Here is a 22,903-nt window from a genome sequence, read left to right on the forward strand (position 1 = left end):
TTCATTAATTCTTCTGATTAATCCATTCCATTTTCCTCAGTTGCTATGATGATCATCAATAATTAGTATTAATAACTGTAATATAGAAGGAAGGAAGACAATTTAGTATTAGATACTTTTTCATATTTCAAAAATACGTTGTTGTTGTAGAATCGATTATGTCATTAGAACATGCTCATTGAAGCATGAAGGGCCTAAGACTGCATAGTGTTAAGCCTTCAGACGCATATTGTAACATGGTTCTATAAAACCACATCAGTTCAGGGGCGCCTGGGTGGCACAGTCGGTTAAGCGTCCGACTTCAGCCAGGTCACGATCTCACGGTCCGTGAGTTCGAGCCCCGCGTCAGGCTCTGGGCTGATGGCTCGGAGCCTGGAGCCTGTTTCCGATTCTGTGTCTCCCTCTCTCTCTGCCCCTCCCCCGTTCATGCTCTGTCTCTGTCTGTCCCAAAAATAAATAAAAACGTTGAAAAAAAAATAAAAAAAAAAAATAAAACCACATCAGTTCAGACCCAGATGTTTAATGTTACAATCAGATCACTACATTTAATTGTCATAAAGAAAATTACATTGTTACACATAATGCAGATTTAAACTTATTCTCTTAAAAAAGTATGACGTCTCAGTTGTCGCAAAAGAAAGATTCATCATTCAATAAATATTTCTTGAACACCTAACGTAGATAAGACACCATCCTAGGTAAATAAATCGAAATATAAGGACTACTGCTTAATGGAAAACATGGTTATATTAACAACAAATATACATAAATTAATCTGGAATCACAGAAGACTGCTTTGTGCTTCACAAATGTGGTCTCCTTCAGCATTAGCCTCTGCTGGGACTTGCTGAGTATTCTTTCTCAGAACGTGTTATCTTGTGATTCACTTCAGACATCACAGGTTCGGAAAAGGAGCCTAACACCTTCTTCTACAAGACGTTTTTAAGCCCTACTTAGTCATCGTGACCAAATTTATCAAATCTTTGCACTGAAACCCACCAATTTCTATGGATTTTAATTACAGTTTCTATTTACATCTCAACAGCATCAAATGACACCAGTGGTTTCAAGTAGTTGGTACAAAAACACCGGAAGGATATTGTTTTGCTCTAATCTTAGACTATTTAATTATCAACATAAAGAATTCTACTTATATAAATGGAAGTAACTCCTTAGCTTCAAAGGACCCAACAAGAGTGAGAAATAATGAAAAGTAGCTTAATACATTTTTAGCTTTTTGTAAGAGATTTGCTTTTATTCAACCACATCCTCAGGAAGATTTTGCAAACACATACTTCATAAGTGTTAAGGTAAATTGTTCCCTCTCAGGTTTGAGTTTTTGTGATATGTTTTGTTTATCTTCTTCAAGGAGAAATGTCAAATGACATATGCCCATTCGTTTTTATAATTTCTACACATTTCTTTTAGAATAATAATATTTTAGGATTAAGATGTTTACAGATCTGTAACATTGGAAGTTATTTCTTGATATTTTGATACATCACTTTTATTCACATTTCATGCTCATCTTTATATCAGTTTGATTATTGCTAAATTTGGGGGCACTTGGCTGGCTCAGCCTGTAGAGCATGTAACTCTCGATCTTGGGGTTGTAATTTCAAGCTCCACACTGAGTGTAGAGATTACTTAAAAAATAAATAAAGGGGCACATGGGTGGCTCAGTCAGTTAAGTGTCCAACTTTGGCTTAGGTCATGATCTTCCAGTTTGTGAGTTCAAACCCTGCATTGGGCGCTGTGCTGACAGCGCAGAGACTGGAGTCTGCTTTGCATTCTGTGTCTCCCTTCTTCTTTGCCCCTCCCCCACATGTGCTCTTCTCTCTCTCTCTCTCTCTCTCTCTCAAAAACATTAAAAAAATGAAAGAAATCTTATAAAAATATTGCTTCAATCCTTATCAAAATAACAACAACATTCTTCACAGAGCTAGAACAAACAATCCTAAAATTTGGATGCAACCAGAAAAGACCCCGAAGAGCCAAAGCAATCTTGGAAAAGAAAACTGAAGCTGGACGCAAGACAATCCCAGACTTCAAGTCATGTTACAAAGTTGTAATCATCAAGACAGGATGGTACTGGCACATGAAACAGACACACGGATCAATGGAACAGAATAGAGAACCCAGAAATGGACCCACAAACGTATGACCAACTAATCTGACAAAGCAGGAAATAACCAATGGAATAAGACAGTGTCTTTAGCAAATGGTGCTAGGAAATGTGGACAGCGACATGCAGAAGAATGACCTGGGCCACTTTCTTACACCATACACAAAAATAAACTCAAAATGGATGAAAGACTTAAACGTAAGACAGGAAGCTGTCAAAATCCTCGAGGAGAAAGCAGGCAAAAACCTCTTTGACCTTGGCCACAGCAACTTCTTATTCAACATGTCTCCGGAGGCAAGGGAAACAAAAGCAAAAATGAACTACTGGGACCTCATCAAAATAAAAAGCTTCCACACAGTGAAGGAAACAATCAGCAAAACTAAAAGGCAACTGACGGAATGGGAGAAGATATTTGCAAATGGCATAGCAGATAAAGGGTTAGTCTCCAAAATCTATAAAGAACTTATCAGACTCAACACCCAAAAAACAAAGAGTCCAGTGAAGAAATGGGCAAAAGACATGAATAGACACTTCTCCAAAGAAGACACCCAGATGGCCAACCGACACATGAAAAAATGCTCAACATCACTCATCATCAGGGAAATACAAACCAAAACCACAATGAGATACCACACCTCACACCTGTCAGAATGGCTAACGTTAACAGTTCAGGCAACAACAGATGTTAGAGAGGATGTGGCGAAATAGGATCTCTTTTGCGTTGTTGGTGGGAAGGTAAATTGGTGCAGCCACTCTGGAACAGTATGGAGGTTCCTCAAAGAATTAAAAATAGAACTACCCTACAACCCAGCAATTGTCCTAGTAGGTATTTATCCAAGGGATACAGGTGTGGTGTTTCGAAGGGGCACATGCACCCCAATGTTTATAGCAGCATAATCAACAATAGCCAAAGTATGCAAGGGGCCCAGATGTCCATCAACGGATGAATGAATAAAGAAATGGTATACATATATACACACACACACACACACACACACACACACACACACACACAATGGAGTATTACTCGGCAATCAGAAAGAATGAAATCTTTGCCATTTGCAAATACATGGATGGAACTAGAGGGGATTATGCTAAGTGAAATTAGTCAGAGAAAGACAAATATCATGTGACTTCACTCATATGAGGACTTTAAGATACAAAACAGATGAACATAAGGGAAGGGAAGCAAAAATAATATAAAAACAGGGAGGGGGACTAAACATAAGAGACTCTTAAGTATAGAGAACAAGCAGACGGTTGCTGGAGGGGTTGTGGGAGGCGGGATGGACTAAATGGTAAGGGGCATTAAGGAATCTACTCCTGAAATCATTGTTGCACTATATGCTAACTGACTGGGATGTGAATTAAAATACATAAATACGTAAATAAATAAGAAAAAATATTGCTAAAATTGGGTTAAAACAAAAAATATTTTACAACTACTTAAAATAATGGCTTATTTTAAGTGTTTATATTGGAAAAGTTGAACATTTTCAAAACACACTGGAAATTGGATCTTAACCTGCCAATAAATCTATAAAAATAGGTAAGACTTCATGAGTAATCAGATCAAATAAAGTTAATATAACATTTCAAAATTATTTCCTTTCTTTACCAAATCAGCTTAAAGAGTGATGATATCCCACTGTCGGCAAGGACCTAGAAGTTATTCTTGCTCACCATTGTTAGAAGTACACGCACAGCTTTCCTGGAGTGCTTAAAGTGTTACATACCCTTTACCCCAGCAATTCGAATTAATCCTGAAAAAGTAGTGGGCTTCTTACAAAGATTGTGTGTGTGTGTGTGTGTGTGTGTGTGTGTGTCTGAATGTATGTGTGTTTGTGGGTATGCATATACACATCCACATACATGTAGATGCCCGCATGGGCTGCAGTATGGGAAAAAAAGCCAAAGGCAATGGACTGGGGAATAAATGGGAGCAAAGACAGTGCTTTTAGCAATTGCTCGATGAGCTAGCTTCCAAGAAGCTCAATATGAAAGACAGGAGAGAAAACAGATTGGTAGCTACATAGAGAGTAAGACTGAAGAATATCACTTATGTTGGGGGAGATTTAAACCTGTTTAACCATTAATGAGAAAAAACCAGTAAACGAAAAAATGGAGTAGACAGCGGGGACATTGATGGAGGAGGTCACTGAGAGGCATTAGACTGAGCATGCATCGTGCAGGTAGGGGAGTACCTGTGACATTGGCCACAGATGGGTGGGTGCGAGAGACACCAGGGAGGGAGCCTTGAGGGGCAGAGGATTTAACCAGTTGGCAAAGCCACAAATGCTCTCCTGGGAAATGAATTTTTAATAACAAACGGCTCACATTCAAAATATTTCAGAACGCATTCCATTTGTATTAGAAACACTGACACTATTTTAAAGTTACCTAGGAATAAAAAAATAAAAAGGTTTATTCGCAATCATACCTAAGGTAAATATGAGAATAGAAGAGAATTCCTTTATCATCTAGAATAGGAATTAGTATTTTTTCCTGTAAAGGGCCAGATAGTATTTTAGACTCTGTGAGCTATACAGTTTATGTCGTGACATAACTCTGCCATTGTGGTTATGGCACTTAATAGCCATAGACACATCCTAAACAAATAGAGGTGGTTGTGTTCCAATAAAACTTTATTTACAAAAACAAGTAGCGGGCCAAATTTGGCCAATAGTCCATAGTTTGCTACTCCTAGTCTAAAACACAAACCAGTGAAGGAATTCACAGTAGTAAGATCAAACCTTTGCTCTGCCGGGATATTTTAAGCTCATGCCTGAATTGTCATTGTATACTTTATGTGTTGAGATTTTCTTGCATTTATAATGACGTCGGAAAGAGCCTCTGTTTTGTGGTGAGTCTGGATTTTAGGTAAGGCCCTCCCACTTCTACTGTACAGTTCCTCCAAACTTTGTAAAATGGAATTCTTGCCTTAGTTCCTGCCTTTTGAAAATGGGGCAGTGACCCTGTCTTTAATCATCATAGATCGTAATGAGGATAACATACACGTGTGTAAATGCTCCAAACTACCATCAGGAAATCACTATCGTTTAAAGTTGGTTCGGGGGCTCCTGGGTGGCTCAGTCAGTTGAGCGTCCGACTTCGGCTCAGGTCATGATCTCGCAGTTCGTGGGTTCAAGCCCCACGTCGGGCTCTGTGCTGACAGCTCGGAGCCTGGAGCCTGCTTCAGATTCTCTGTCTCCCCCTCTCTCGCTGCCCCTCCCCGCCTCATTCTCTGTCTCTCTCTGTGTCAAATATAAATAAACATTAAAATAAGAATAAAATTGTTTCAGTGCCCATACGTAAGACCGTGGCATGTCACATGTAGTCCCTGCCGCATAACCTTGTAGGTATTAAATGAGACAAGAAGGTATGCGCTTAGCCTCAGTGCCTGACGTATAGTACATGCTCAATAAATGTCAGATGGCGTTACTAGTTTCTTAAAAGACCGTCAACATTGCCAAGTGATTCTGACACTGAGCACCTGCAAGGACAAAGCCAAGTTGTTCCTGTACAAGGCTGGCATTGTCATCCACGGGCAGGGCAGTTACAACAAAACCCTTTCTATTAGCCTCCCTGGGCTGCGTAGCAAATGGTGTAAAAAATGGATATTGACAGTTGCTATGGAGGCCAGTGACTCCGAATCTGAGTTTTCAGATGGATATCAGGGGAGCGTTTTCATTCTTCTGCGATTCGGAAGCCACAGTCCCAGAATAAAAAGAAGGAATCCATCTGATTCTATGGTAACACAAACATAAAGAGGCCAGATGAGACAGCATGGCTACCCCGGGGCAGCTTTAAATTAAACCGCAAATGTACTCATCAGCCCTTTGGAGGAACATTTGCCCCTATTTGTTCAGTATGTGCAGTTTGTTCACCAGACCAGGGAATGCTTGGTTATTATGTGATTCCACCCCATTAAAGTTCTCCAGGCCACACAGGAGGGGCAGGGTAAGCATCAGTCCGTTTTCCATGGATGAAGAAGGATTTAATGAGGGAGAAACGTGCAGTGCAGGTGCCATTCTGCCTCGCTTCTGAGTAGGTAGATAGGAAACGTCGGTGGTCAGGTGTGATTCATCAGAAGGAAAAGCATTCCCTCTAAGAGTCAACCCGCGTTTTAAGGGGAGGGTGGGCTTTTTTGTTGTTGTTTTTTGTTTTTTGCTTTGCTGTTTAAATGAATCCATGTTAAGCTGCGGCTCTTCCGTTGAAATCAGTGGGAATTAACACCGATGCCGTCATGCAGTGCTCTCGAAACACGGACCTTCACCTGCAGCATTGTTATCGGCGACAGTGATGATTAGGTCTTTGGTGGTTAATAAGCCGTTTGTCTTTATAATTTTAAATCCCTGGCTTCCATGTAGATTTCTTTCTGACATCATGTATTTATAAAGCCTGGATGTCCAGGCTACACGTGCCGCGCATCAGAGGTTGGGTCAAGTACTAGATACACTTGACCACTTAGTCTCCATTCGCTCTCACGTCCAGTATCAAATAGATGTAATTTTTCATGTTGTCCCTTTGTGATGCTCAAAGTCATCACCTTGAACATTCACGACACCACTTATAAGGTTTCATTTTTTATCCTTCAATTACAGGTTTTTCTAATGATGCTAAAAATAGTGGCTTAATGTGACAGCGGCCGCACCCAGACTGAATGAGGATTGAAGCTCAGGTCTTCTGACTCCACATACCGCCGTTGTTTGTTTTTAAAAAAGTAATATCTACTTTTTTTTTTTAATTCAGGATGACAAATTATTACATTAAGAGCACTGAATCTAGCGGTATAAAGAGTGATATTTTGTGGGTTCTGCAGGGAGCTTGCTTCAGTCTCTATTTCTGTAACAGTTATTTTTTTTTATTTTTTTAATGTTTATTTATTGAGAGAGAGAGAGACAGAGCACAAGTGGGGGAGGGGCAGAAAGACAGAATCTGAAGCAGGCTCCAGGCTCTGAGCTGTCAGCACAGAGCCCGACGCGGGGCTCGAACCCACAAACCGTGAGATCGTGACCTGAGCTGAAGTCGAATGCTTAGCCAACTGACCCACCCAGGCACCCCTGTAACAGTTATTTCTAAAGCTGAAAATCAGGGTAAATTCACACACATGTGCACACACACGCATGCACACACACACTTTTACAGTAAAATGCCTAGAGCATGGTGTGTTTTAAACCCCTTTCTTCTGGTTGGGTGCAAAAAATCCCATACGTCTTGAGAGGCTGTTATATGAATCAAGAAATGGAAGCCAATGAGCCAAATTCTCCTGGTACACAGGCTGTATATTAAGTTCCAGTGTCCCCTTTCTGAGAAATTGGCTGTGGATAAGAGCAGTAAGCCAGTAGGGTCCTATAGGTTGGTTTCTAGGAGCCTCTATACCGTCCAACCTAAGGACGCATCCATTTCTAACCACGAGAATGTGGTGGGGTCACACAATGAGTCTAGGTTACACTAACCCAAGACCCTTGTTTACAAAACTGGAGGTTTTGTGTTTGTCACTACCACGTAATTCAGGACTGCAGATTTCCAGAATTACTCTCAGGGCAATGGTTCTTAACTGGGAGCAATTTTGGTTGCTCAGCTGGGTATATCTGGCAATATCTGGGGATATTTTTGTTTGCTATAGGAAGTGGCATCTGGTGGGTCAAAGTCATCGATGCTAGCAAATATCCTGTAACACACAAGACAGCCAAGAGTCCTCCTTCTAAAATGTCAGTGGTACCCATGGAAATGAATGCACACATGCTAAGCATATTCCCGGAAACCAATGTTTATGTATAAAATACCGGAATGTCGTGGTGTCATGTTATTAGTTGGCAGTGATAACTACGTCTGTCAGGAGGACCAAGAGAATGATATCTGCTAATGAAAATATTCCCTCCCTTTAGAAAGCTACATGAAGAGCCAAATCAGAATCCGAAATTTATTTGCTAAGCAAAACATCAATTCTAAAGGAGATAATTAGATAATCCCCATAGAGTGTATCACAGGTTGGGTGGGCACTTTCTGAGTTTGTTTATCCCTACAGGAAACTTCCTGTTACTTCCGAGATTTCTTTGCAAAGAAATAGGAGTAGAAACTCACAAGAGGAAATGCTGAGGGCTTTAGCAGAAAACAAGTACAGGATGCTAAGGGAATGCCTAAGAGGGACTCTGAGTCCCACCTTGAAATTTCAAGGAAAGTCTGGTGGATGAAATTGTTAAGTCAGTTTTGAAAGTTAAGTAGGTCCTTTTCAACTGACCGATAAGAGCTGGAAGGACAAGGTTGTGACCACGTGAGGGAGATAGAGAAGCCAAGGGCCCTGAAATATTGCAGTCAGCAGATGAGAATACTTTCTCCCGCAGAGCATTTTAGGCTTCATGCTAAACAGCCTCTCGAGACGATTGGTGGGACTATAGCTTTAGATGGGCTCCTGTAGTTCTCCTGCCATGAGATGATTTCAAAGTTACTAACTCCATATTTTTGACATTCTTCCCTTAGATGTCCCTTGTACTGGTGGTGGATGTCGTTTCTGGCCCTTCCTTCCTGATTTTTAAGACAGAGCATGTATCTTTTAAAGATAGGGGGATGAAGCTCTCTATTCTTTTCCTCTGGAACTCGAGTTAATACCCTCTGTGTAGCCATGTGGCATCGGTAGGAAGACTACTCATTAGATTGGAAGTCCAAAAAAAAAAAAATTAAGAAAAAATGTTTAAAAGAATCTAATGAAATAGAGATCCCCTCGTTTGTAATTCCTTTGAGTCCCCCCAATACTGTTTCATTTCTTTGGCCACAATTTATTAGGTTTCCACTCTGTGCCCGTCTCTGTGCCAGACCCTTAGTATGAAAAGATGGCTAAGAGAGCATTTTCATCCATATATAAATTATAATTTGGTGTGTTTTGAAGGTATCATTTTGCCTGACAGTATGAGCAAAACGCAGAAAATAGTGATTGATTAATCTTATTTTCTGGTGATGCAGAAATCTAATAAACTCAGAATGTAGAGAGAAATGAAGATAAGGAAATTGAAGTAATCAATATTTCTACTTGGTGCTCACTTTCATTACAGTGCTAAAAGTCATCATTGAAATAAGAAAGGATAGATGAATGTCCTCTTGCTCTGGTTCGGCATTAGGATAGGTTTAGACCACTGTGTCGGGGACAGGAAAGGCACAAAGCTAGTAGTTGTAACGCATGGGATGGCTAAAGGTAAATCATTTTCAATAACTTCAAAACTCGTATCCTCAAGGGTTCTGAGTCCCAAAAGAAAGGAGCAAAGAATGTTGGGAGTATGTGGTTTCTTCACACATCTCAAAAACAATAATTTTCTAAACCTTCTAAAGAACATTGTGAAATGGATACAAACCTCTTGAGAAACTCCTGTTGTCATTGTATTTTGAAAGCTGTAGTAAATCACTTTCTGCACTTACTCTAAATAATGAAAACTGCTCTTTTTTGTCATTCTTGAGATCTGTGGTAAAAATTGCTATCGCACAAATTATAATACTGTATTGTATCATTAAAATAGAAACGGCATCCCAGTACAACGGAGTTATGCGTTAGTTTTTGAAAGACCAATAGGTAACAACATAAATGTATAGAAACTGATTAGGGGAAAATCATTCATCTTTATCATAACAGTTTTGTTCATAAAAGAAACACACTTAGGGGCGCCTGGGTGGCGCAGTCGGTTAAGCGTCCGACTTCAGCCAGGTCACGATCTCGCGGTCCGTGAGTTCGAGCCCCGCGTCGGGCTCTGGGCTGATGGCTCAGAGCCTGGAGCCTGTTTCCGATTCTGTGTCTCCCTCTCTCTCTGCCCCTCCCCCGTTCATGCTCTGTCTCTCTCTGTCCCAAAAATAAATAAACGTTGAAAAAAAAAATAAATAAATAAAAGAAACACACTTGGAGGGGCGCCTGGGTGGCTCAGTCGGTTAAGCTTCTGACTTCGGCTCAGGTCATGATCTTACGGTTTGTGAGTTCGAGCTCCGTGTCAGGCTCTGTGCTGACAGCTCACAACCTGGAGCCTGCTTTGGATTCTGTGTCTTCCTCTCTCTCTGCCCCTCCCCTGCTCATGCTCTCTCTCTCTGTGTCAAAAATAAATAAACATTAATAAAAATAAAAAAAAGAAATACACTTGGAGATAAACACACACATATGCTTATAAATAAAAAAATCGTGTTGCTAATTCTCAAACCCTGTTAACATGTGTGTGTAGTTCCTCTCATTCATTTAAACATTTTTATAATTATAATTATAATTTCATATTTTTCACTTATATCAAACTTTATATTATGTATTTTCATGAATTTATTTTAGAAGCTGTCTCATGTCCTCCTTATAAATTTATGATATTATAATGTTATGACTGATAACATTTTAGAGATGCCTGGTCACTTTTTATTTTTTTTATTTATTTATTTATTTTTTTAATTTTTTTTTTCAACGTTTATTTATTTTTGGGACAGAGAGAGACAGAGCATGAACGGGGGAGGGGCAGAGAGAGAGGGAGACACAGAATCGGAAACAGGCTCCAGGCTCTGAGCCATCAGCCCAGAGCCCGACGCGGGGCTCGAACTCACGGACCGCGAGATCGTGACCTGGCTGAAGTCGGACGCTCAACCGACTGCGCCATCCAGGCACCCCAGCCTGGTCACTTTTTAGAAGAATATAAGTTTTGCTGAGTGAAAAATTACATCTCTGTATTTAAATCAACATTTTTTGATTATTACAGTTTAATTTTAGCAACATATTTTAGCAACTTTTATTTTTCTTTTACAGTTATTTTTATGTCTTTTCCATGTGTAAATTGTGAACAAATTATTGTCCTCATCAATTTGAATAATATTGCTTTTTAAAACAATACTACTTTTTAACTTGGAAATCTCTAATAAAATTGAATAATCCTATGGAACTATGGGTATGAATGGGAGAATACAACATTATCTGTTCAGAGGTCTTAATTACAGCATTATATTAGTTATGATAAATTTTAAACAGCATACGTGTTCATCCCTTAGGGATTGGTCAAATATATTCTGCAGTAACTTATTGTTAGAAGAAATGAATTAAATGTTTAAAGACCAAAAAAATCTAGATGAAAAACATGCGTTGCAAAAACAAGAGAAGTAATATTTTATAACAATACACAAATCTGGAAGAGTATATACCAATGTGTTAACATGCGGATCCCCAGAGGATGAGCTAGGAGGGCTTTTAGTTTCTAAATTACATATTTCTGTGATCTTTTAAGTATTTATTCATTTTTACAAGCAAGGAAGATACCAAATAGTTTTCAAATGTCTTTTTGTAGTATTTCCTCTATTTTCTCTTTTTTATTTAGGGCCCTTTTGATACTTGGATATTTTATAAGGCTCATTTCTTGTCTAGATGTTTCATTTTACTCCTTTGCCTGTCTATTCTCGCATGAATGCTGCCCTGTTAAATACTGTGTGTTTAAAATGTATTAAATATTATGCAGAAATAATTCTGCCGCCTTATTTTTACATGTGAAAATTGTTTTAGCTAGACTTATCTATATGTTCTTTCGGCTAGTCTTTAGATTAATATGGTTAAAGACACACACATGCACGGCTCAGTGAGTTTTTCATGGGCATTGCAGCAAGTGTAGACTTAAATGTGATTTGATTTCTCTTTAATATTTATTTATTTTTGAGAGGGAGAGAGACAGAGTGTGAGTGGGGAAAGGGCAGAGAGAAAGAGGGAGACACAGAATCTCAAGCTGAGCTGTCAGCACAGAGCCTGATGCGGGACTTGAGCTCATGAACCATGAGATCATGACCTGAGCCGACGTCTGATGCTTAACGGACTGAGCCACCCGGGCACCCCTGTGATTTGATTTTTTTTTTACAATTCTAAAACTTGAACTGTATCTCAGTTTACCCATGTCCTCTTTTTTTTATGGAAATAATTGTCTTTATCAAGGAATGATTAATTTGACAAAGCCTGAAACTCTCAAGTGCAGCCAAAAGATGACATACGCAAATGACAATAGATGAGAAAGCATTTTTAAAGAATAGTTTAGGTAAATGGAGGTTATAATAATAGTTATTATTGTTAGTATAATAATGTAAGTTAAATTATCTACATAGTAATATAATTACTCCTATTATTCAGAATGGCCCTTCGGCGAAACAGGGAATAGGACTTTTATATTCTCTCCTCCTTTCCTTCTGTCCGTAGTTCTTCCTCCCTGTCCCTGGATGCCTGCCTTCTTTTCATCTCAAGAAATTAAAATCTCCCTTCCTTCCTGACCTCAGTCCTTGCTCTTTGACATTAAGGCTTGGTACCGTGTCTGAGCCTCTCCTTGCCTCCACTCCACCCCTCCCTGTTCTCCTGCAGCCACATGGATGGAGTGGTAGATGATCCCTATTCCAGAGTCTGAATCAGAGTGATTCAAATTCTGGCTGCACATTTAGCATCATTTGGGGAGGTGTTTGTCGTAGCCTCTCAGGCTAAAATTCTCTTTTGGCCAGCAAAAGAGCGGACGCAGGATTGAAGCGAGAGATGGCTGATGTCCGGGAAAAGACAAGAGCCCCGAATAAGGGTCCTTGCCCTGTATGTATTCAGATCAGAAGGCTTGCAAACGTGATGGGCGTGCACAAAGAGACAAAGAAACTGGGAACATGAACTTGAGGACGTGAAGGGGGGAAAGGGGGTTTTGAAGATATACAAGTGTTTGGGGTTGGGGTCAATATAAAACAGAATCCGGGCGCCAGGCAGATGGGTAGATGGTTGTGAACAGCAGACAGGAGGCGCTGTGCCTGTTCACCTTTGCCAGACTAGGGGAAGAGACAGACTGGGGAATAACCCCAGGGTTGACAAGGCACCTTTTCTTTTGTTAACCATCTCACTCCGGGCTGCTTTGCCTGAAGGGCGGCGGTCCATAGTCCAAATCACCAATTTACCTAACCTGGCCCTATTCTCCTATGAAAACAGCTTTCTGCTAGAGTACTAAACTTGGGGTGTTTTCACCCTGAATATCTAATCTTGTTATCCCTATGTACTGGGCACCTTTGCGCTGTTTCTATTTCAGTCCTTGGCCTTTCTCAATTTTCGGGGGCTCAGTGCCCCCTCTCTATTTTGGGGTGCCTTTGTACCTCCCTATTCCTGGCACCTTTGTGCCTTCCTATTCTCGGGGTGTCTTTGCACCTCCCCTATTCTTGGAGTGCCAATCTGGTTACCCAAACTCGGTGTGAGCATTTTAGGACTTTGTATTTGTTTATGCCTTATTAACCCATTGGTGTAACCCCCGGGGGGTTCCTAAGCTTATCCCCCACAGGTGTTTTTTTTTTCTTTTTTCTTTTACGAATATGACCATCAGCTGTTCACTCGAAGCATTCCTTCACCTCCCCACCCCTTGATTCTCATCTCTCCCGTGTGGGATGTGGTCCAGACATAGACGTTTTCAAAGGTCCCGGAGTTGTTTGAAGGCCCAGCCAGTTTTGCCAATTTCTGGTCTAATCCCGTGTATATAATGCTCTTGCCCTTGCCAGAGTTCTGTCTTCAGGGATAGGGAGCTATAAACCAATCAGTGAATGACCAGCCTCAGTGCAGGCTAAGAAATTCTTTGAGCCAATGAGATATCATCAGATATTGGCTGAGGGTTTCTGAGGGGTGTGGAGAGGGATGGGGAAGCTTCCTTTCTCTTTGAGAAAGTTGCCTCAAGTGACAGTCACTCTGGCTGAAAAGTGTGGCCATCCTGCATTCTCACTGAGGCTGAAGACTATAGATAGAAAGGACACAAGAATTACAGAGAGGAATCAGAGTTTTACGTGGACCGTGCCTGGTCACACCCTGCGCCGGGACGTTTCAAGTTATTTGAGCCAAAATATCATGCGTGGTTTGCATCATTTCAGGAAAACTTGAGATGTTTTCTGCCAGCATGAGAACATTCTAACCAATGCAACTTTCCTCGACACTGAGGGCTAAGACATTCACATGGCTTCGTAAACCAGCAGCATTTTTCATTTTAATAAAAGTCGAGTAGCTTCCTGCTAAAGAAAATATCTTATATGGTAGAATTTCAGGCAACAGCAAGACGATGAGGTAGAGATGGTGACTTCATCATGATTTTTATCTAATTGAACATTTGACAGAAACACATTGAAATAAGACCCAAACGTATGTCTTTGCACTAGCTTTTCATTTACTAGCTTTGTACTACCTGTATGATTTTGCTTAAATTACCTAATTTCTTCAGGTTCTCTTACCTGTATAAATGTACATGTATCGTAGGGTTATAGTAAGGATAAAATGCAATAATGTAGGTTAAATTTCATAACACAGTTGCTGGGACGGTAACAAAGACGGGGCATTCTGTATCAATACAGAGTAAAGGATCCCATGCAATATGTGTATGTGCTTTGTTTCAGGTGCAGAGATCTAAAAGCCCTCAAACCTGAACATAAAGAAATGGAGAAGGAAACGTTTATGTTAGCACTGCTGTTTGAGTCTCCTGAGATGTGGGTACAGCGCTTACCTGATAAACCAATTTTTTTTTTTTTTGGGCTTGATAATTTCTGTACCCATGAATAGAAGCCAATTCTGGGCAGGCTCACGAAAAGTGTTTCTACACCTGCGTGGTCCTGTCCCATTCTTGATCTTAAGTGGGGGCTTTATGCCTTTTGCCCCCAAAGTGGCACTGATTGAAACGCAAGGGGAAAAAAAACAAAAACAAAAACACATGATAGCTCCAAAGCTGTTAGGGTTCCTGATGCTTGAAGACACTGACTAGGGACATCACTCCACTCACTCCTCTGCTACCTTGTGTGTCTCCCCTTCTGATCCGAAAGATTAGATGCAACCCCAGCTCACCTCACCCGCCTTTGGAATGCACTATACAACGTCAGGAGTGTGTCTGATGCCCGTCCGAGCAGGTTTGCTGTAATAAGTCCAAATCGAGACTCACGGGGTGCAGAAGAAAGATTCAGGGAGATACATTTAAACTCTTTCACTTGATATTAATGGGATTTTTAAAAAGAGTATTGTGAGTGCTGTTGGTCTGTTTTCAGGAAGAAAAGGCCAGTTTCTAAGAGACTAGGGAGAAGTTCCCGAGAAGTTCCCAGGTGTTTCGGGTCAGAAAAACCTCCACCTCTAACGGGAGGCTGTACTTTTTATTTTTGTTTATTTTAAAGTTGATTGGAGAGACAGAGACAGCACGAGTAAGGGAGGGGCAGAGGGAGAGGGAGAGAAAGAGAGAATCCCAAGCAGGCTTCGCGCTGTCAGCATGGAGCCCGACGTGGAGCTCGAACTCACAAAACCGTGAGATCATGACCTGAGCCGAAACCAAGAGCTGGACATTGGAATGACTGAGCCACCCAGGCGCCCCTAGGCTATACTGTTTAAGTGAGATCTTATATTTAAGATTCATGAGCAGTAGATACACTGGCCACGCTCTCAAAACAAAATATGGTCTGGCAAGAGGTCAGAATATTTGAAGTTTTGAAACGTTCTAGAAAAGTATGAACCACACATAGCTGAAGTCAGGACTTCTCTTGCTGTGTGGCCAGATTCAGTGCATGGATCCCATGAGCAATTTTATTATTAACATTTTAATCTTTTGAAAACTCACATGATTCTGAAACTGGAATATTAAATCCTCGAATACGTAGAGGATGCATATGTGCTAGGTATTATCAGTTTTTATGAAACAGATAACTGCCTGTGATTGTGCAAATGGACAAGAAAAACCTTTATGTGACTCTTACCAATCATCACATGAAATTTGATTTCTGTGTTCTCTTTAGTGTAAGCTAACACAAATTTCCAACTAGGTTACTATTTAAAATAAGCCTCCCCTTGGTGAGTACTTCATAAATTCAGTGACATACTTTTTAATTTGGTAATATTGTGAAATTTCAAAACATCAAATATATCTGAAAGTTTTTAGGGATTTTTGTCTCTTAAATATTTTTTTAATGTTTATTTATTTTTGAGAGGGAGAGGGACAGAGCGTGAACAGGGGAGGAGCAGAGAGAGAGGGAGACACAGAATCCGAAACAGGCTCCAGGCTCTGAGCTGACGGCACAGAGCCCGGCGTGGGGCTCGAACTCACAAACTGTGAGATCGTGACCTGAGCCGAAGTCGGACGTTCAACCGACTGAGCCACCCAGCCGCCCCGAATCTTCTTTTTATCACACTAAAATCCTTAGTTGTAAATAGAGTAAAAATAATCATGGGAGAAAAATAAAGGGCTCTGGATATTTTTAAAGAAATTAAGATCTGTGGTATTTGTTTTATTGGCAATTATGAGGCTTGCCCAGGTGAGTGGTCCCTTTCGTAAAGATGTAAGTAGTACGTTAAGTTTGCAATATGAGACGGGAAGAAAGATTTACATCTCCTATATTTGTTTATTTTTATCTAAAAAAATAGAAATAAAGCTTTACTTAATTTAGAGCAGAGTCTGTAATTGTCCTTGTTTCATCATATTTTGCCTTTGGTGCCAATATTTCCTTAGCAGAAGAGCAGATAGGTTGACAAAAGACATTTTATGTGTCTGTTAACTCTCCTAAAATGAAAAGCTGGCTAAGGAAGAGTCTCACAAAGAACTTCCATCATGCATGTTACGTTCCAAGTTCAAGCGCAAAGAGCCACAGAATGGAAAGGTTGATATTTACACTTCCTTGGCCACCTTATGCTGTGTAAAAAAAAAAATCAGTGATGATTTGATCACATCTGACAAGAAATTGGCCAGAGACAAAATATTATCCAGAAAGTAATTTGAAATGTGGATAAGTATGCTGTCATTAGTAGTAAGCCCCACTTTATTATGTTGTTGGTGACAACCTAGTAATAATTGTTCATATAGAGATTTTATTTTTAAAGTTTTTAATGTTTATTTATTTTTGAGAGAGAGACAGAGTGTGAGCAGGGGATGGGCAGAGAGAGGGGAGACACAGAATCTGAAACAGGCTCCAGGCTCCGAGCTGTCAGCACAGAGCCCGATGCAGGGCTCAAAGTCATGAACTGTGAGATCATGACCTGAGCCAAAGTCGGATGCTTAACCAACTGAGCCACCCAGGTGCCCCTGATGTTTGTCTCTTAGAGAGGTCTGTGGTGAATCTGGAAATTTTACGTCTCTAATTCATCATCTTTTTTTTTTTTTTATGTTTATTTATTTTTGAGAGAGACAGAGACAGAATGCTTGTGGGTTAGGGGCAGAGAGAGAGGGAGACACAGAATCCGAAGCAGGCTCCAGGCTCTGAGCTGTCAGCACAGAACCTGACGCGGGGCTCGAACTCACGAACCGTGAGATCATGACCCGAGCCGTAGTTGGAAGCCTAAGCAATTCTGCCCCTAGACTTTAGTTTTTTAAATCCACATTTTAGAGGGGGGTGCAAACTCAAAATTATTCTATTGACAGGATCAAGTGATCTAAAATATTTGGAGGGTCTGATGTAGAGGAGAAGTACAAGATACCCCAGTTTTTTAGAAACACCAAAAGCATTTATATACATTTTATAATTTATCAGTCTCTTTCCAAATGTATTTATTACACGTTCACTTATGTGAAGGCTGATGCTTTTTCCCCCATTTCATGACATCAGAGTTCTGAAAGATTACAAGCTGTCCATGGGCACAGTTAATAAATGCAGTAGCCATAACCAGATCCCCTGTCTTCTGATTTCAAAATCTGTATTCCTCCGGCGTCCAGTTTGAGTTGCAAACAATCTGCCCAGATAAAATTGAATCCAGTTAATTGGCAACCAAGATGCCCAAACACAGTCCTTGTATTATCTGATGGTCTCCATTTTTACTTTTTAAAAGTAATAAAAGTGTCAATATTGTATCGACGTAAATTCAGCAGCCATTCATGAGATTAACCTTCCTAAAGGATGATCATCGCCTCCAATAGAGGGAGCCTGATGGAGTTTGACAACTCAATTTATCACCGAACAGAGTGCGGTAGGTGAGGGATAACACTGCTTGTCTTCTGAGCAGACACTCATTTGTGCCATCTGGGCTAGCAAATGATTTCCCTTCCAGGCTCCATTCCCCACCTCCCAACAGGCTCAGAAGATGTCTCTTGCAGCTGATGGCTCACTGCTGAGTTGTGTTAGCAGCTCCTTGACACTTGGCTTCTGAATGATGTTCACCCAGTTTTCCCCGAAGTTTCACATTCCCTGAAGCACTTCTGACAGCCATCCAAGGCCTGTGGACCTTTCTTGGAAATTTATAGAATGAACCGTATTTAACTCATTCTCCTATAATAGATACTGTAGGTTCAGCTCACAAAAAGAAATGATATTAGCACATACTTAAAAATTATCCTCTCTTTATAAGCAAAGTAGCTCTAAAGAAGCTAATTGTTCACCTTGCAGATACTGACTTGATATAGACACGGGCATTAATATGTAAAACAGTGATCTCAAATGAGCTTTGAAAGCAGGTATAATGTAAACCCCTAATTAATGTTGAGTATCATGAGCACATCCACATTTCCACCTCCTTATGTTTCATGATGTGGGAACTGCTCAATCTGTATTTATTATATAGAAACATCTGAGTTAGGCACAGTTTGGTTAACACTGATCTTCTGTGCGAGCGAAAATTGGAAAATTTGTAAACCAAAGAGAAAACATTGAGAGTTTTAGTTAGAAGTCAACCGTTTGTAGATACAATGGGATTCTTGAGAAGAAAATGTTACATTTCCCTTTGTCACGTTAGTGTCAGTAATAGACAAGAGTTTACCTTTGTGCTGACCACATAAAGGCTTTCTCAGAAATTCTAAAATGATCCCATGAATTTAATCTCCCAAATACTCTAGGATTTTTTTTTTTTTTTTTAAGGAGCTGAGACTTCCTGAGTATTTGGTTTATCAGGAGACTGTCTAGTCCATATGCACAGTTGCATTTCTCAACAGAGAGACTGTGTGCTGAGGTAAAAATAGCATGGGTTTGGAATCATACAGGGCAAATTTGACTCTCATTTTAACCCCTAATTTTGTCGCTTGGAAAAACTGCTTTATCTGAGCCTTATTTCCTCATCTGTGAAATGGGAACAATAATATCCTCCTTGTTTTTTTAAGCTTTGAGATTTCATTGATTTTGCATGGAACCTCTAGCATAAGAATGGAGTCCAGGGGCGCCTGGGTGGCTCAGTCGGTTAAGCGTCCGGCTGTAGCTCAGGTCATGATCTCACGGTTCATGGGTTCGAGCCCCGCGTCGGGCTCTGTGCTGACAGCTTCCTCTCTGTCTCTGTCCCTATCCCGCTTATGCTCTGTCTCTGTCTCTCAAAAATAAATAAACATTTTAAAAAAAAACTAAAAAAAAAAAAAAAAAAAAAAGAATGGAGTCCAGGGGCGCCTGGGTGGCTCAGTCGGTTAAGTGTCAGGCTCTTGATCTCAGCTTGGGTCATGATCTCACAGTTCATGAGATCTAGCCCCATGTCAGGCTCTGTGCTGAGAGTACAAACCTGCTTGGGATTCTCTCTCTCTCTCTCTCTCTCTCTCTGCCCTTCTCCCTGCTCAGGCTCTCTCTCTCCCTCTCAAAATAAATAAATAAACTTAAAAAAAATTAAAAAAAAAGAATGGAGTCCAATCAACTTGTTTCTGACTCTGTAAAGCTAGGCAGTGATAAATTTACCAAGGTAAAGCCACTTAGCCACTAAAGTCTTTTTCAATAGAAACCACTGCAGGGACAGACCAGCCTACCCTGATTTTTTTTTCTGTCCCTCCAGGCAATTTCCCAAATCATTAAGAGTTTTGCTTTTCTCGACACTCAGCCATTCTTCATGCTCAGCCAGAATGAGCTTTTCAAATAAAAATGTGATTGTGTTGCTCCCTGCTAAAAACCCTTGAATGACTTCCTATTGTTCTGGGATAAAAGCCCAAATCCTTATGTAACTTCAAGGGCCTAGGTAGTCTGACCCTGTCGGCCTGTGCAGAATAGAGCAGTCATTACCGAATGTGCTGTCATCCACCCCCACGGTAGTTAGTGACCATCCTTCCGTCTTTACGCGATTCACGTCCGTGAGTCTATATGTGATCATCAGAACATCTGGTCAGAGGACAGATGACACCATTAAGATGGTGATTAGAACATCCATCTGAAACAAATAGCAAAATCTCTATAGGAACCGCTAGTATGGCTAGGAGTCACATACAGGCAAATGCAACATTAATGTGGATTTAAAGAAAAAAAAAACAAGTGAGGCAGAAGGGAGCATTTCACGTGTTGCCACCTTCTCCTAAAGAACGAATTGCTTTCACACGATTCTTTCTGCCTTTAAAAAAATAACAGAATTTGCTTGTCCCAAGGGGGTGGGGGGGATGACGGGCTCACAGTGCTGAAACTCCCATGAGATCAATATGTGGGCCATGCGATCAATTTAATGATTTACATTGCGAAATAACTTCAAGGTAGGTGTCTCCACCGGGACGTTGAATTAGCATGAGAAGGCTTGGTTGGCAAACAGGGAGTCTGGTTTCCGCAGGTGCCGAGAGGCAGATAAGCCTGCTGAACTTAACAGGTTGCCTGTCGAGGCACCTTCTCCCCAGTGTCCTGAAGCTATATTCTTTTTTTTTTTTCCCCTCTACAATCCTTGTTGGCAAAGATAGGAGCTTATTTTCCGACTCATTCTTACCTCCGAGTTGACCTCAGAAAAAATCTGAATGCCACGGGGGGGAAGAGCTTCCCGCAGTCGCTAATCTTGTTTTAAGGCTTGTAACCTCTCATCCTGTGTTTCCACGTAGACGCACATAGGGACCCAGATACTGCCTCAGATGGGGAGATTCCATATACATTTGTTTCATCACCAAGAGGTAATGCGACGAGAATCTCAAACTGGGCTGTTTTTAAACTTGCCAGAATTTTGCTGCTTGGAGAAAAGGTTTTGTTAATGTAAACAGGACAGAGAATTTCCAGATTTGCAACTTAAAATGAAAAACGCATGTAAAAAGCTAGTGTCCTCTCACCTGTAAAAAGATCTCTCTGAAATTTTAATGTTACATCTGCTTAAGGAGACATACAAAAATAGTTGAGTCTAAATATGTAAATGAATATTAAATTCCCCTCCCATTCTTAGACTTAGAAAATTGATTCTGGCACAAATAATTACGTGATAAAGGATTTATATTTTCCTTGACTCAGCCACTAGGGTGCACATTAGGTTGAAAGATATAGGGACGTGAATTACTTTTTACTGATTTTAGAATATGTATTTGAAAAATTAGATGACTCTTAGGGATGTTAAGATTTGTTGACTGCCTGAATGAATAAAGCTTCTGAATAGAGAACCTTAAAACACTGTGTATTCATAAAATCAGGAAATCGTAAGTGCTCCTATACTTGGTACAATCGTGGATAATTTAATCAGTCTTCTGACCTGCCTACAGCATAAAGACAAATAATAGAGCGAAGTTAATGCATTTTGTGCTATAGACCTCACCACTCACTCAGACAAATGGGAACTGATGTGGTCTAAGGAGAAAAGGCTGTTCATTCCCCTTCACCTTGGTACAGATTTTCTCCCCTATTCTTGCAGAAAGAGCAAAGTTCCCAGAACAAAGACAGGCAGATTTCTAGATTTATAAAGCACATGGCCCTTAATTAATGATACAAAATATCAACTTAATTGGAAAGATAAAGAAAACCAGAAGGTGGAAGGGAGAGGGTTGCACTCGGGCATGTGACTTATTTTAGGCATTCGTGGATTTTAAATACATGGTGAACGTACGGATTATGTTTCCATCTCTTTCAATCTTAATATGTTTTTCTGCCTTGATTCGTTTTTTTTTCTTTTAAAATCTTGATTGAAATTATAAAAGGCGTAAGTCTGTCCTTAGTGATCTTCATTATTCACCACGCTGATATAAAAATCAACAAGTTCAAACCACATTAAATGCTGCCGCCTGCATTGTTCCTCAATGCTACATACGAGCGACGCAGGCTTCCAGAAGGAGGACATTTATATTCCAAGTCATAATGAACATTTGTCATGATTTTCATTCACCCTTTTCGTAGGAGAAGACACATTTCGCACCCACAATCCGTTTTATTAAAAAAAGAAATTTCACGACAGGAGACTATCTCATTTTGTACTCCAGAGCAGAATCAGATAGTCTAAAGGAGGGCCAATTTCATTATTTCAATATTTCTAATATTTTATGTTTGGCCATAGAACACGGAACTGCTACTTTTTTTTTTTCTCTTGTGCTTCTTTGCTATTACGATTTTAACAAATAAATGGATACGTTTTTATTTTATTTATTTATTTTTAAAAAATTTTTTTCAACTTTTTTTTTTTTTTTTAAATTATTTTTGGGACAGAGAGAGACAGAGCATGAACCGGGGAGGGGCAGGGAGAAAGGGAGACACAGAATCCGAAGCAGGCTCCAGGCTCCGAGCCATCAGCCCAGAGCCTGACGCGGGGCTCAAACTCACGGACCGCGAGATCGTGACCTGGCTGAAGTCGGACACTTAACCGACTGCGCCACCCAGGCGCCCCAATGGATATGTTTTTATACCATAACCTTAAAGGTGACCTGGCAGAATACGGTAAGAGGAATAAGAATCTTCCCTTAAAATACTTAAGCTATAATAACTAGTAATTATGCATATAACCTAATTTCTCTGTTTAAGGAGAGGAGAGAAGGGGCACCTGGGTGGCTCAGTCGGTTCAGCGTCCGACTTCGGCTCAGGTCACGATCTCGCGGTCTGTGGGTTCGAGCCCCGAGTCGGGCTCTGTGCCGAAGGCTCAGAGCCTGGAGCCTGCTTCGGATTCTGTGTCTCTGCTTCCGTGGTGACAGAACTAAGAACTTCTTCTGCAGGACACAG

The sequence above is a fragment of the Lynx canadensis genome, chromosome A2 (genome assembly GCF_007474595.2).
Source record: "Lynx canadensis isolate LIC74 chromosome A2, mLynCan4.pri.v2, whole genome shotgun sequence".
Lineage (NCBI taxonomy): Eukaryota > Metazoa > Chordata > Mammalia > Carnivora > Felidae > Lynx > Lynx canadensis.